The sequence below is a fragment of the Phaseolus vulgaris genome, chromosome 1 (assembly GCF_000499845.2).
Source record: "Phaseolus vulgaris cultivar G19833 chromosome 1, P. vulgaris v2.0, whole genome shotgun sequence".
NCBI lineage: Eukaryota > Viridiplantae > Streptophyta > Magnoliopsida > Fabales > Fabaceae > Phaseolus > Phaseolus vulgaris.
In genome coordinates this window covers 21,000,816-21,013,078 of record NC_023759.2, presented here as the reverse complement: position 1 = coordinate 21,013,078, position 12,263 = coordinate 21,000,816, and the positions used below count along the sequence as shown (strand labels likewise).

General features: G+C 30.6%; 1 long non-coding RNA gene across 1 annotated transcript; it reads left to right on the top strand.

Moving 5' to 3' along the window:
• Window positions 1-1,421: 1,421 nt before the first annotated feature.
• On the top strand, window positions 1,422-2,277 carry LOC137815471 (uncharacterized). Its single transcript, XR_011081758.1, has 2 exons — window positions 1,422-1,593; window positions 1,699-2,277. It is a non-coding gene; the product is annotated as an uncharacterized lncRNA (long non-coding RNA).
• The last annotated feature ends 9,986 nt before the right edge of the window (window positions 2,278-12,263 follow it).

Here is a 12,263-nt window from a genome sequence, read left to right as displayed (position 1 = left end):
TCGGTTATGTTCATATTTTTTTCTAATTTTTTAATTTCTGTGTTGCGTGGTTTTTGTTTTTCTTTTCAATCAAATGTGTATTGTTTTCGGGCACAACTTCTTCTTCCTCCCCGTTGTATGCATTTTTTAAAATATATCTTTTTGTTTTTATTTTAAATTTGTGGTTTAAATTTACATTAGGATGTTTAGGGTTTTGGAATTTAATTTGTTTAAATTATTTTAAAGTAGTTATTTATGTTAATAAGTTTATAATTTTAGATGTGAATTTTTATTTGAAATTCAATAATTATATTACTCAATTAGTTATCCTGTTAAGTTGTTTATCTAATTTATTATTGTATTTTTGAAGAAAAAAATTGATAAAATATAAGTTTTTATTTTATTTGACATTAATTTAAATTACATATGTGAATATGTTTTTAAAAATATTATTATTCATAAAAATAATTTTTGTATTTTTTATGAAAATTAATTATATAGATTATTTTAAAATAGAAATATTAAGATAGTAATAGAATTTATATGATTATTTAGATTATTTTAATTGAATTCATAAATTAAATATATTTATTATTGAGAATCCATTTAAATGATTTTTTAGAGTGTCATATAAAATCTATTTCAAATGTTTGTTACAATCAAATTTAAAAAATATTCTGTTTATATTTAAATACATTATCTAAATACATTAATTTAACTAACTAAATTATTTAAATACATTAATTTAACTAAAAAAATAAAATAAAATAATAAATTGAAAAATAATATAACTATATTTAAATTTTATATTTTATTTATTTATTTAAATTCTACATTATTTTATTCTTTTATTTATAATTAAAATTTTAAATTATTTTAATTAATTAAAATATATACAAAATTAATTATTATTTATTTCTTTTTTTATACATAAGGATAAATTTGTAGTCTTACAATTTAAACAATTCAAAATAATTTAAAATATCTTACAATCATCACATTACTAACCTATTTTAATAAACTTTTCTCACACATTTATTCTAACATACCCCAAAATTTGATTCACGATCTTTATTATGAAATGTTCGCACTTTCACTCATTTACACTTTCAACTTTTTACTTCCCGAAACCAGACATGTTCGATCCTTTTATTTATTATTGAAAAAATAATTGAAGTACCAATTGCATTGCATGTGGGCCCATGCTTCCCATTCATTTTGATTGGTGGATATATACAAAGTGATGAGAAATTCATTTCATTGAGTTTTGGCAGATTCTCCCTGCACCATATCATTTTTAACCATATCATTTTTAACTAGCACCCAATCACACATAGTAAAAGTCCAATCTACCCTTAATAAATCATAGGAAAAGTCCAATTTACCCTTAATGAATCTTAAAATGTGATAGGCACCCAATCTTATGCACCCAACCCTATTCTTCTTCTTGTTCATTTGTGCTTGAAGCAGCAGCTGCAGCCACCCTCAACCACCATCATCCACCGTCGTCTCCCTTGGTTTCCTTCACCATCAGTGAGCTTCATCATCGCAGGCAGAGCAGCAGCCGTCACCGTCAGCTTCTGAAGTCGGAGAAGAAACCATCGTCAGAGAAAGGTACTCTGTCATGCCTACCGGATATTTTTATCCGTAATTCATTATTGAGTTCCGCACGTTTTTATCCGTAATTTACTATTACATTTCGGATATTTTTATCCGCAGTTCAGGACTGGGTTCCGGATATTTTTATCCGCAGTTGAACACTTGACTTCTGGATTTTTTTATCCGCAGTTGTGGAAGAATGACTTCTGGATATTTTTATCCGCAGTTGAGCACTTGACTTCCGGATTTTTTTATCCGCAGTTGTGGAAGAATGGCTTCCGGATATTTTTATCTGTAGTGAGCACTTGACTTCCAGATTTTTTTATCCGCAGTTGTGGAAGAATGGCCTCCGGATATTTTTATCTGCAGTTGTGGAAGAATGGTCTCCGGATATTTTTATCCGCAAGAGACATTTGACTTGCGGATAATTTTTTCCGTAGTGTTATTGTTGTTCTGCGCAAGACAAGGGCATAATGGAATTTTAAAAAATTTGTCGGGTGCCAGTCACAATTGATCGAGTGCAGGAAGCAATTGCCTTGAGTTTTTTAATTGTGGGGCCTGCTGGTTTTATCCAATTTGATGAATTGAAATGTGGTTTTAATTAATTTTGAAGTGTGAAACTAGAACTACACATGGGGCCCATTCTTACTTTATGTATCTCTATTTTCATGCTATAATATATTTGTTTTGGCCCCTTTTTCCTTTGTCTTCTTCCACTCAGTAAAAAAAAGTAAAATGATAATTTTATTCTCTATTTTATCTTCTCCGTTTCCTTTTTACTTGAAGCAACCTCACTTCTAACTTCCACTCTCCAAGCTACCTCTCACCTCCAATATTTTAACAACCCTCCACCTTCATCATTTAAGAAAAGAAATTGTATTCCAAATTTGCATAATTTATTATACAAATTAATAGATTTAATGTATTTTGGATTTTTGAATTTGGAGTACAATATATTTCATATTATAAAATTTGAAATACATTGTATTTTAAATTGTAGAATTTGAAATACAAACTAAAATTTATATTTTGGATTTTGGTATTTTTGAAAATATGAGCGTTGAGCAGAAAGAATTTTCCTTCTTTATTTCTACAAGCTGTTTGTTAATAAAAATATGGGCTTGTACGTTGCCCCAGTTTACATAAGGTTTTTTTTAAGCAAATGCTTCCTACACCCAATCATTTTTAACCTGCACCCAACATATTTTTTAATTTCCAAAAATGTCCTTTATTTCGGAAATAAAAATCTGAAATTGAAAATAATATATTCTGGAAAAATAAATCTGGAAGTAGTTATTGAGTTTCGGAAATAAAAATCCAAAAAGAAAATTAAAATTCTATTTTAGGCAAAAAAATTCGGAATTAAAAATAATACATTCCAGAAAAAAAATCTGGAAAAAACATTATTGTGTTTCGGAAATGAAAATTCAGAAAAAAAAATGAAAAACCCAGAATAAAAAATCCGTAATATAAAATTTCGTTCTGGAAAAAAAATCCAGAACACATATTTCGGAAAATTTTTAAGGACAGTTTCGTCTTTTCCGTTGGAATTGGGTGTAATGATATGATACAGGAAGCAATTGCCTTTTTTTTATATACACATCTCCCAACATATTGTTGTTTTAGAACGTTTGGGCCGAGCTTTTAGGCCCGTCAATTTCATGCCTCATTTTACATAACCATGCGAGTATATGAGTAATCGTAGGCATCATCTTCTACTCAATACCTTGTTTTTAAAAAATAAAAATAAAAAGTATATTTTTCTCCAAATAAACAATATCAAACTATCTTATAATCTAATAATCGTGAATCATAAAAAATATAAAATATAAAAATTTTAAAATTAACAAATATTAATACAAATAAATATCTTTGTCCTTATAAATATTGATTTTCCACTGTGAACGAAAATACATAGGAGCAAGGTCAATTCTTGTCGGACCCAAATAAAAAATTCCAGAAATATCTTCTTTATTTTCATGTATATTTGTGTTTTTTTTTTGGAAAATAAATATTTGAAAAATTATATTTGTTTTGCATATTTATTAAAGATATCGTCTTAGGATGAACGTTATAGGGTGTCAACACATTCCATACACATAACTGACTCCAGACCCTAAATTCGATTCTGTAGACCTTTATGTTTTCTTTTCTCGTATTTTTTCATAATAAACTATGGTATGACTCCTCTGTTCTTCAATGTTTCTTTCACCGCCTCGTCATGACCCTGGCTGGGACACCATTTATTAATACGTCTTTTAAAAATTGGTTCATAAAAAGGTTGTTAAAACACGAAAGTCTACGACTAATGAAGTAAATCTCAACCTTTTTCATTTTTAAGTAATTTAATATTAATTTAGTCTTTTATTTATGACATTTGAATAAGGAAAAATAGCATTATTTCAATACAATAGTTTAACTCAAAGGAAAACTACATTTTAGTATATTAAATGAAAGGTTATTGGTATAATTTGTTATCACGTCATGGTTTTCCTTCATAAGAATTTATTTTCTTTGTTGATTCTATATATATACAATGAACCTAAAACCTTATTGTAAAATCACTTCTGAAGATTGAATGAAAATTTTCTTTTAGGAGTAGTCTTTATACTTATTTTGTTTCTTTATCTTGAGAAGTTTTTCAAGTCAGAATCTTATTGTACTTATTCTATGGGATTCATCACAAAGGTGGCATGTTCTTTCAATTTTCTATTTCACTTTATTACAAGTTCTTGTTACCTTACTATTTTTCTTGTTTATTGAATTAGTTTTCTCCATGTTTTATAGGAGATATTGACTTGGAGAGCAAGAGTAAGAGGGGTAGGGGCGTCATTTATGAGCAACCTTCTAGAAGGTAGGTCAAATAAATCCTAAACCTAGGTGCACATGTCATGAAAGGTGGGCTTGGCACAAGACCAAATTACTAATCACACCATATTCTAGCTTATTCTTCTATTTGGACCCCCAAAAGAGCCAAAATTATTTACATAAATTTGTCTTGTAAAACGACCAGAGAAAGAACATCTGATGCTCTGGCCTATGTCTAGTTCTTCTTCTACTGAGGTCCTTCTGATGTTTGGTAGGGCCTTGTCTTGGATGCTGAGATGACTGACCTAATTGTGAAGTGTTTGTGGTGTCCTTAGTCATCTGCTTGTCGATTTGGGTTGTATTATGCTCCCCAAGTTGGAAAGATTTCGACCTCGAATTTAGAACTCCTAAAAATAACATAGTTAGTTTGGTCACTTGATTTTTATATGTGAGTTGTGAAGCAAACTTATGTTCATTGAATTTTAGGAGTTTAGGTGGAATGGTTCTAGTTACATGTAATGTTTGTAGAGAATGTGTAGGATCAAAGGGAATTTGGTGTGAAAAGTTTCTTATAAGGTGTAAACCTTTAGAAGGATTTTGAAAAATATTCCCACATTTCTCTTACAAATCTTGCATGTAATTAGAGCTATGAATAAATAAACAAGAGAAGGAAGGAGATTACTGAAGTGAGCCGAAAGTATTTATTTTTGGACGGAGCAACATTACAGTTCTCACCACGTTTGGTGAGGTGATGAACCTCGTTTTGTTATTTTCGTCATCTTTTTCAGATTTTCTTTTTTGTTGCATTTTTATTTGGTCTTTATTTACCTGTTTTGGAGATAGAGGTTTCAATATGATCTTATGGCCTTGGAAGTTAAAAGAAATCTTGTTAGTTAGGCCATCATGCAAAGTTTTCCTATCATATTGTCATGGCCTTCCCAAAAGAATATGGGTTGCTTCCATGGGCACAACATCACATAACACTTGATGACTTTTTTACGGCAAGTGCACCGCGTTTGTCAGAAGTAATAATTGTTCCTAAGGACGAATATCGATCCCACAAGGAACAGTGAATTATCGAGTACAATATTCGCTAAATATAACAATAAAAAGAGTTTGAAGTGATGATGTGGGCACTGATCAATAAGAAAACAAACAAAGAATTAGTTGCTTCAATTGGAAAAATAGGATTAGGTTTCATCTCTTCCACTCTCATGTATTTGATTAGCATGTTAATATTAAGTTCTTTAATTGAAATTGATGCCCGTAGAAAATTCATTTACATCGATCTCTCGCATATAAAATCCTTAAGAATGTTTCCTAAATATCGATCCCTCGCATATTTATAAAAACAACTTAGAATCACACTCAGACGTTAATGGCAATTAACATTTCAAGTCTATCCCTAACACTCAAATATGCTAAGTATTGATGTTTAGGTCCAAACCCTAAAAATACCTCTCGATCAGATTTAAGATTCTCAATTTGTCACGGAAAGTTAAAAGTAAAACAACAATACCAATAATCAATCAAGAACTGAATATTAATATATAAGATATCACTTCAATAGATAAGAGTTTGAGCAGATTACTCCAAATCTCAAAGGGTAGAATTAGCTACGCATACTTCTAGCACCTTCCATTCTCCCAATTGGTTACAATTCACTCTATGGTGTTTTCCTCTCAATCTGGCACACTACAATTGAGCCTCTAGCCCTCTATTTATCCTAGTTTTCTAGGGTTAGGTTGCTTCCTATGTCGCGCTAATGGGCTAAATGATAAAACATAAAAAAGGCCCAATCTTTCTTTTCATCTTTTTCCATTCTGGGACCTTCTATCTTTATCTTTTTAGCTCAAATCATTCATCTTAAATCCAAATCTCCAATCTTCCTTATAAATTTGCAATTAACACCAAATTTGGGAATAAAATACTCTTATTCAAATAAAAATCATAAAAAATATAAAAAGGTATAAATTCATAAATTAGGGATTATTTTATATGTAAATTTGCAATAAATCCTCATAAGTGCCTATATTTTAATATGAAATATTACTGAAATTAGACACTTATCAACACTTCATCTTTATATTTGCCAATTAAGAAAGATACGAGGACTTGGTTATTAACAACTACTTGTCCCTCTTCACTAAGCCATTGTAATTTGTAGGGCTTTGTATGAGAGATGATGGGTAGTCTAAGCTTCTCCGCCACTCTTGTACTTGCCACATTTGTGCAACTACCCTCATCTACTATTAATGAACATAATTTGTCATTAATAAGCTTGTATGAAAAATATTTTCCCTTTGACTTTCATCAAAAAGTTTTTCAAGTTGTCCAGGCATGTGCCTTACTACTATCACCTTCACAAGGCCTCTCATATTCTTCCCTACTTTGGCTTTTTGAAGAGGTAGATGAGAGATCTTGAAGATTGGGAACTATGCTCACTTACTACAACCCCCCTTTGACCATCATGGTTCTTTTTGTTGGACAATTGGTAGTTATGTGCCCAAAACCTAAACATTTGAAGCATTTTCTACTTGAGGTTTTGGTGGGAGACCTAGGGGTAGAGGTGGAAGGGTTTCTTTAGAAACTCTATGGTTGGAAGTGGTTTCTTTTGAGAAATTGGAAGGAAAAGTTTTAGTAGAATGTTTGTTTTTATCCTTCCATGAAGATTTATAGATGTCACCATTATGAGCATTTTTTAAAGATGTTTTTCTTCAAAACTTGTGATTCCACCTGGATGGCTAGGTGAACCAATTTTTCTAAAGAAAAGTACTCATATAATTCTACAATATATTGAATTTCTCTCCTTAAACCACTTACAAACCTAGTCATCTTTGACTCCTCACTATCATGCATATTAATTTTAGTCAAAGTAGTTTTTAAGTCTTTGAAATATTCATCAACACATCCTAGGTTCTTGGCGAAGCCGTTGAAGCTTCAACAAGAGTTCTTTCCTATAATGAGAAGAAACAAACTGCATGCACATGCATAACTTGAAATCATGACAAGAGACCACGAGTGGCCTCGTGTTTAGCCCAATGTCCATTACAATTTGATGTCACCATTGCATATAGTCCTCAAATTCTAGGGAAGCTAACTTAATCTTTTGGTCCACTGCGACCTCATACACATTAAAAATTTGTTCTACCTTAGCTTCCCATCCTAGATATAAATTTGGGTCACTATCCCCATTAAAAGTAGGTACTTTTACAAAAGGTAGGGTCTTCTTTGGTTGTTGATGATGACACCTAGCTTCAAAACTTTGCACTCTCCAACCTTCTTCTTCTTGACTTCCATAGTGCATGTAATGTCTTGTAGCTCTCCGAGGCTCCCATCTTGCTCTCGGTGTTGTCTTTCTTGTGTATCCTCTAGCCTTTGCATCCTTGCGACTAGTTGCCTCATGTCTCCTCCCTTTTGCATCAAGCTTCTTTTGATCTCCTCAAGTTCCACCAAAAGGTTTGCCTTTTGATGAGAGGGTGGTTTGGAAGACTCCCCTGAAGATAAGTGGTGCATAATTATGCACAAAAAATCAAACAATTAGTTTAAACAACAAATTATTGAACTCACTAACTTGTATCACTCAGCTTTCTTTTAGATTCACTCAAGAAAGGTTTTCAAATTTTTGTCAAAGGGTTTACACTTGGTAGCAACACTTCAAGTGAAAGAGGTCAAAGCTCTTATCAGTTTCTCACACAAAGAACCCCCAATAAAACTTAAGAAAAAAAAAATTGAAGACAAGTAAGAAAAGTTGAAAAAAAAGAAGAAAGCTAAACCAAAAAGGAAGTACGATGATCACAAAAACTTTAAATAAGACAAACAAGAAAAGCACTAAGACTCAAAGAAACTTACTTAACTTTTAACTGTGAAGTTTGATTTTCTTAGAAATTGTAAAAGCAAGAAGGATAAAATTCCACAAATATGAAAACAATTTGCCACATAAAAAGAATCATATTTAGTACTTTTAAACTTGAAATGTGAATTACATTCAAATTGTTTTTTTGTTTTGTTTTATGGATGTAAAATGTCCACATTCTTGACATGCATAATTTTTTTCAATTCACCTTCAATTTTTGCAAATGATTGAGATTCAATTCATATGATCTCTTGAATTCTTTGTTTGGAACTAAATCAACTACCACTTTAACAAATTCTAATTACTTTTAGCACTTCACAATTAAAGTTAAAATAAGAATAATGGATTTAAAGACTCCTAGAACACTAAAAACATAAGACTCAAGCAAAATAGGTAAGGTAAAAAAAATGACACAAAATAATTCAAAAGCAAAATTTAAATTGCTTAATGAATAAAAACCAAAATTGTAAATGACAAGGAATTTAAATATTGAATTGAAAGGTGCTAAATTGTAAAGCGAAATTTAAATTGTTGGAAGATAAAGATATAATTGAAATGTGTTGGAATTTTAAAGTAGAAGATCAACTTAAAAAAGATAAGCACAATTAAAACCATGCTCTTTATACAACATAATGTGAGTTGATTTTAGATTGGCACATTTTAGAGGTTTCACTTTTGATTAAGCTTTTTGAGATTAACAATTATGTTGAGAAATCTAAAGAAGATTCCCACTGGACACGAACTTAACCAAGTGGTTAAGTAAGTGTGAAGGCTCTCTTCTAGATAACAAAAGAGAAAACACAATTATATGGTGATGATAATGACAAGCTGCAGAAGTTAAGAAGAAAAAGATAAAGAACAATAATGGAAAATAAGAGAAAACTAACAATAGAACAATGAAGATGGCATAAGGAATGGAAGAATAAAAGAAAGATGAGATGAAGAAAGCTTATGGAAAGAGGAGGGTGGTCATGCCACTTGGAGGGGTGGAAGACTCCAAGATGAGTGGTTACGAACCGCCACTTGAAGATGATGACTTTTTACGGCAAGTGTACCGTGTTTGTCAGAAGTAATAATTGTCTCTCAGGACGGATATGGATCCCACAAGGAACAATAAATTATCAAGTACAATATTCGCTAAATATAACAACATAACAATAAAAAGAGTTTAGAAGTTATTGTGTTGGCACTGATCAATCAGAAAACAAACAAAGAATTAATTGCTTCAATTGGAAAAATAGGGATTAGGTTTCATCTCTCTCACTCTCATGTATTTTGATTAGCATGTTAATATTGAGTTCTTTGATTGAAATTGATGCTCGTAGAAAATTCATTTATATCGATCTCTCGCATATAAAATCCTTAAGAATGTTTCCTAAATATCGATCCCTGACATATTTATAAAAAAAACTTAGAATCACACTCAGACGTTAATGGAAATTAACATTTCAAGTCTATCCCTAGCACTCAAATATGCTAAGTATTGATGTTTAGGTCCAAACCCTAAAAATACCTCTCGGTCAGATTTAAGATTCTCAATTTGTCACGGAAAGTTAAAAGTAAAACAACAATACCAATAATCAATCAAGAACTGAATATTAATATATAAGATATCACCTCAATACATAAGAGTTTGAGCAGATTACTCCCAATCCCAAATGGTAGAATTAGCTATGCATACTTCTATCACCTTCCATTCTCCCAATTGGTTACAATTCACTCTATGGTGTTTTCCTCTCAATCTGACACACTAGGGTTGAGCCTCTAGCCCTCTATTTATCCTAGTTTTCTAGGGTTAGGTTGCTTCATGTGTCGCGCTAATGGGCTAAATGATAAAACATAATAAAAGGCCCAATCTTTGTTTGCATCTTTTTTCATTATGGGACCTTACGACTTTATCTTTTTAGCTCAAATTATTCTCCTTTTTTCCAAATCTTCAATCTTCCCTAGAAATCTGCAATTAACACCAAATTTGGGAATAAAATGCTCTTATTCAAATAAAGCTCATAAAAATGTAAAAAGGTATAAATTCATAAATTAGGGATTATTTTATATGTAAATTAGCAATAAATCCTCATAAGGACCTATATTTTAATATGAAATATACTGAAATTAGACACTTATCACTCTCCCCAACTTAGAATCTTGCTTGTCCTCAAGCAAATTAAATGAATATATTTGAATTTAATATCAAACAGCTTAATTCACTAAACAACAAATCAAATTAGAAACTTATGATGCTTCCAAATTCAAATATAGAAAAATATAGACACAATCAACTTCCAGGATCAAATCAAAACAAACAAATGACAATTCATCCAGGAATATCTTCTCATATGCTCACAGGTAAGTGTTTCTCTCTATTTTCACTGAATCATAACAAATCACGGTTGCTTTTCATTTCATCTTCAAATCACAAACATATTAGAAACATGAATCTTGAGGTCTTTTCCAGGGTTGTAATGAGGTTAGGCTTCCAAAAAATATTGGTTTTTCTTAAATAACAAAATGCACATCTTAAAGAAGAAGAACATACCTACAATTTAGTTATAGAGAACATATGTGTTATCTAATCACCACTTTCTTTCGATGTCATTTTTCCTCATTTTCTTTCTAACTTTTCATGATTTTCATGATGATTTTTTTTTCTTTTCTATTTCTTTTTTTTGTCCAATAATATGAAAAGATTATTCCTATTTTCAACTTTTTGAGCTTTCACAATCATAACCAACTATTCCCTTTTCTATATGTATTGCATATATGTTCTCCTTCCTTAGACATGCTAAAGGGTAGGAAATTATATCAATAAAGGTTAAGGTGCAATATTAACAAAAAATTTCTTGGCCCAAAGGGGATATAAAAAAAATGGAATTCTAATATAAAGGTTGGCTTTTTGGCCCTGGCTCCTAATTAACACAAACAAATGCCTCAATCATCTTCATGCTCTTTTATGATGCAACAAAAATAAAAATTAAGCAACTACAACTGTCAATTCATCAGTAAAACTCTCAAAATTGTTTAAGGTTCACACACTCACTTGGTTTAAATGGTCTCATTCCTTTTTGTCTTGTCATTATTTGTCCTAATCAATCATCCTGTTAAATTTTCATGTATCATAATTTTAACTACATTTGAATAGGGATTCAATCATATTTTCTTTTCTAACCTGTGTCTAATTCATCTCACTATTTAATATTTAAACACAAATTCTTTTTCCACAATTCAAAATTAATATTCGAGTTCTTTTTTTTATTTGAAAAAAATAAAAATAAAAAAATAACTAGAAAAAAAACAAATTAAAACTGAAATTTATTCAAGAAGGATAATTCAAGACTTAAAACTAACAAACTAACAAAACAAGAAATTTATTCAAAATAAGCAATAAAAACAAACTAAACAAATAAGCAAATAAACAAAAATAACCGAAAAATAAAATAAATAAAATAAGACAAAATTCAAATAATTGAAAAGAAAAGAGAATTAGAAAGATAAAACCATATTTTTGCTCAATCCTCTATTTTTAAGAAGTCATCCAGCATTTTGTTAAAATCTTTATCTACAGTCTTGCTTCATTTGCTAGATCTGCTCCCTGAATAATTGAACTTGTCCCCAGGTCAAAATACATAACCTTCAAAATGATTAGGAGGCATACAGGATTTTAAATTTTTTTTTTTGAAAAATAAAATAAACAAAGGTAACAACAACATAAAACTAAAATGTGGACTGGGTTATCTCTCAGTAAGCGCTCGTTTAACGTCATCTAGCTTGACGCCTGTTTATTTCAAGGTGGAATATCTCTTTGATCCATCCTTCTGTACACATTCTTCCCCTGCATTAAAATTTTTAAGACCATAAAAAAGATTTAAAGTTACCTCCTCATCTTGAGTTCTAACTTGAAGTTCTCCTTTGTCGACATCAACTATGATTCTAGCAGTCTTCATAAAGGGTCTTCCAAGTATCAAGGGAACCTCCTCATCTTCTTTCATGTCCATCACAACAAAATCCACAGGGAATATGAATT